The sequence below is a fragment of the Elephantulus edwardii genome, unplaced genomic scaffold (assembly GCF_000299155.1).
Source record: "Elephantulus edwardii isolate Elephantulus edwardi_28Jun2011 unplaced genomic scaffold, EleEdw1.0 scaffold00053, whole genome shotgun sequence".
Lineage (NCBI taxonomy): Eukaryota > Metazoa > Chordata > Mammalia > Macroscelidea > Macroscelididae > Elephantulus > Elephantulus edwardii.
In genome coordinates, this window is record NW_006399803.1 from 11,794,279 (window position 1) to 11,799,013 (window position 4,735).

The following is a 4,735-nucleotide window of genomic DNA, read 5'->3' on the forward strand; positions in this document are numbered from 1 at the left end:
ATTTTCTGACTCGAACTCCTTGCACCTTTCATTGTAATACATCACTTTGTCTTCCCATGCTGCCCTTTGGAATATTTTGTCCAACTCCTTAAAATCTTAATTGGTTCTCTTTGCTTTGGCAATACAATTTTTAAATATTTTCTTAGTCACAAATATATTACAATAAAGCTCAGCACTTCTTTTCCATGTTGCTGCTGCTGCTGTTGTGTGCTTTTGAGTTAGAACTGACTCATAGCTGATCCTCAAGCAGGTTTTCAGAGGCAGTAAGTACCACGGGAGGAGATTGTCCATCTTTCTCCTGCAAAGCTGCTCATGGATTTGGAACACATACCCCTGGATTAGCAGTGCAACTCTTTACCACCAAGCCAAAATGATTTATGTGACCAGATGGAGTTTTTATAGTAGAAGTCATCCTGAATGCCTAGTTGTGAAAGTTTGAGGAGTACTCTGTTTGAAAAAGTGCATATTCCCTAGTATTCTTGGGTCAAAGTAAGTCTCAAACAGGGTCAAAATGAGGTATGAAGAGAGGAAAATCAATGTACAAATTGATTCTCAGAGGTTCTCTTGGGCTGACCTGGTCTGCATCATACCAGCCAGACTAGATGACAAGGTAAGATCCAGCAGGTTGACCACAGATCTATTTGACTTCACTTAATGTGCATGCAAAAGCCTGTAGTATAAGTAATCAATCTAACAGCCACAAGATAGCTCTAGTTGTTATTGAATATGCTAAAATAATGTAGAGTGAAAATGACAAAGATTATACTGCATCATACCACCGTTGTTGCCCTACTGCTTCATGCAGTTAAATAGAATGTCAACCTTAAAAAATTTAAGGATTTGAAATCAAGGAAATGTCACACTTTGTAACTATATATAGCCCATTCTATAAGGACTAAACTTATAGTTTAGTAGAGGATGTACTTACAGTACACAGAGGATATAGCTTATAAAGCTGTTGTTTGTATATGTCTTAACTACTACTTTGAAATAAATATTTATTTTTCTTGTCATTAGTTGTTGGTGTCAGTAGTTACTGAGTCACTCTTGGCATTAGTTGTCAGTATTGGTGTTGATTATGACTTCTGGTTACTGTGGGTATACAGAGTAGAACTGTGTCCCCTCAGGTTTTCACAGCAACACTCTTTTGGAAGCCAATTGCCATCCCTCTTTTCTGAGACACCTCTCAATGTTTTTAAATCATCAGTCTTTTCCTAATTGTCCAGTGCTTGCCATTTGAATATCTGGACAAACAACTTAGTTTGACCCTCTGCTCAGGCTCTGAAGATAATTTTGGGGTTTCTTTAGCATCAGAGGTACTTTCAGAAGTAGCCTGGGACTCCCCAGCTCTTCATCTTACCACAAGTCTCAAGGAGTGGGGCAAGACCTCTGGACAATTGATTCCTTTGGTCTTTGAGGCCTCAAGTTTTCCAGCATGGTTAAAGAAACAGTGAAGGGTGAAAAATCTACATTGCAGCCTATGCAGGGAATCACACAGGTTTAGGGTTATAAAAGTGAGGAGTGAAGGACATTCAAAGTTCTTCCTTGACAGTGAAGCATACGTAGCTGATAATTTCTAGTTTCCTAACAAACTTGCCTACTCAGAGAATGCTGGCTTAAGGAAGGCACCATTTAGGGTCCTTCATGTATCATACAGCTTTTTGAACCATAAGAGGAACTGATTAAGAATGGACTGAAAAATGGTATATACAATGTCTACTTCTTTTTGTAATAAATGTAAGCTCTTTTCCATGTGTGAACACTCTGAGAGCATTTTATGTGTTCCCCTGATCAAATGAACATAACCTCCACTGACTGGCTGATGTCACTGGGTGAAATCTTTATCCTTGTAATCTTACTGCCATTTAAAATCTTTAGACCTCCTGTGAGTATGTCATGGCCCTACTAAAAAATGTACTGATTTAGATGTTTATAGTTCTCTCAGAATAAAACTTTGCCATGGCTCTCTATCATTTGCTGGGGTACTGAGAGCTCTTCTCTGTACAGAAGTGAGTATTTTCACTCAGGAGGGTTGTGGCATTATTAATAGTCTTCTTGCCAGACTGGTAGATAATTCAATGCCTGGCTCAAAGGAGATACTTAGGAAACGTACCTGAGTCACCAAATTCTAGTAACTATTTATACATGTGATTCCTTCCACTATACACAGAATAAAAGGGGTGGTGGGGTGCAGGGGAAACTTTTCTTCAAACCTCTCAATATGTGCTGAGAAGCATAGCCAATAAAGAAGTCACATCTGGTCCTTCTTGGCTGGGGAATTTATAGGAGGTATAGTCTCAGCTGCCAGACCACTGGTAACTGACAAATAAACTACAATATTGTCTGAAGAATTACCCAGGATCTGTAACTCCAGCACAACTTTTGCTGCCTGACAGCTGCATTCTGTGACTCTACCAAGGACAAAAGAAAGGCTCATTAAGTCCAGAATTTCCCCAGCTAGTTGCTTAAAAGCAAGCAGTAAAGCTGAGAGAGGATAAAGCCTCATTCTTCTCCTTCAGCAACCAGCAGGGTGTCACTTCTGACACATGAAAGAGTATAGTTGCAAACCTCAGGGACAGGCTATTGAGTGTAAATTCAGGCTGTGATTCCAGGTTAAGGAAGGTAGAGATAGGCGAGGTCTATTGATGGAAAAACTGAGGACACACACTGTGACCTCTTGCTCTGTGAGACTCTGACTGATATTTAGAAACTTCCTTATGGATCAGTATTTCACATTCCAGGACTGCATTGTGCTGTCTAGTAGGCAACTTTGCCCTCTTAAATCTCTGCTCTCGACATGTTGTTATTGTTGTTATGTGCTCTCAAACAGCCGTCAACTCATGCACAACCTTATGTACAGCAGCTCTGAAACCTGCTCTGTCTTGAGGCAATTTCATTGTCTCTGACACATCTACCACCATTACCCTAGTCACTGAATCAATCCATCTCATCCAGGGTCTTCCTCTCTTGCACCGTCCTTCCGTTCCTCCAAGCATGATATCCTTTCCCAAGGATTGGTCCCCTCCTGGCAACATTTCTAAAGTATGTGAGATGGAGCTTCAAAATACCTTGCTTCCAAGGAGTAGCCTGATTTCACTCTCTCTAGTATGAACCTCTTTGTTCTCCTAGCAGTCCATGGTATGTTCAATACTCTTTTCTTGCACCACAGCTCAAAGACATCAATTCTTCTATTATCATTGGTCATTGTCCAACTCTCTGGTTAAAAACCATGGCCTGGATCATGCATACCTTAGTCTTAGAGCACTTTAATTTTCCTTTTCAGCTGCATATGCTGTGTGTGGGTCACTTAGGTTTACTTTAAGTGGATGATTTTCAGTCTATAGCTCTGAAAAGGTCTCTTTCTTTAAGGAAGTCTGACAAGAAAATTGAGCTTGAATAACTAAGTTTGTGGGGTTGTCTTTCAATTTTCAGAGGCCGGTCTCTAGTTGTGAGTAATACAGAATTCCACACTGGAAAAGCATTCAGTTGCTGAAAATACAACTTTTAAAAACCCCCCAAAATGTAGAAGAAGATAATAAAAGAATTTCAGAAATACTCCTATTCACTTTTTGATTATCTCATCTAATGTTTATTACCGTAGTTAGAAATCTTTGATCAAACACTCTGTACATTAATGACATGCTTCTGGCAATAACAAATATCAACTTTCTATGTCACCTTGAATGGACTGTGATTCTCAGTGGTTAGTAGTAATAATGGAATGATACAGATTTTTGGTTATGTGATAATATAGTCATTTTCCATTTTGGTATCTGTTGTGTTTATCTTCCATGTTCTCATAACACTAATTTTCACAAAATGACCTGGCCTATGTCAAAGCATAGTCTTATCAGTAAGGGAGTAGTGAGAATACATGAAGAGCTACCACAAAGGGAAACTGGAGAATAGAAAGCAGAATGAAGCAAGATCTAGGTCAGAAATAAGACAACTCAAGTTTTAATAAATAATTTTAGCCTGTGGACCCATACTTCTACATCTCAGATTATTTTTGGAGGTCATAATCTTTTTTTCTCCTCTCTGACTGATATTTAACAATCATTTTAAAGACTCATAGATCTATGCACAGGATGAATGATATAATCATATCTGTGTTATCTCACTGACCAAGGTCACTGATTCATACTCACCAGGGGACTTCAGCGTATTTCCTTTTTCTCCCTATTCCATATTTCCTTAGCAGAATTACACAGACAGACAGGAGATATTTACTGGGTAGGGAAGGATGGACTCGCAGAATACTTATGCAATTAGAAATCTCTTGAAGAGGCCCTGGTGGAATGTGAATTTATAAAGCAGTTTTGTTCAGCTATTGTCTTGGGAAATTAAGTGAATAGGGAGAGAGGGCAGAAGGTATGTGTTGTGAAATTATTTTAATCACCCAAAAAGATGCATTCTATTGTTGTGTACCAGAATCAGAGCCAACCTATAGCTGACCCTCCACCAGGTTTTTGGAGGCAATAAATCACATAATTGATTGTCTATCTTTTTACCATGTAGAGAAGCTAGTGGATTTGAACCATGTTCTTTTCTGCTGGCTACACATTTCCTTACCAGTAAGCCACCAGAGCTCTACATTTCATTGCAAAGTTTATACTATTAGCCTATTGCAACAATCTTCACATACTAATTGCAGAGATCGATTAGCTTTGTCTTTCCTAAATCTCTTTCTGAACTCAAAAGGAATTGCCATTTTCTACTTTTTTTTTTTTTTTTT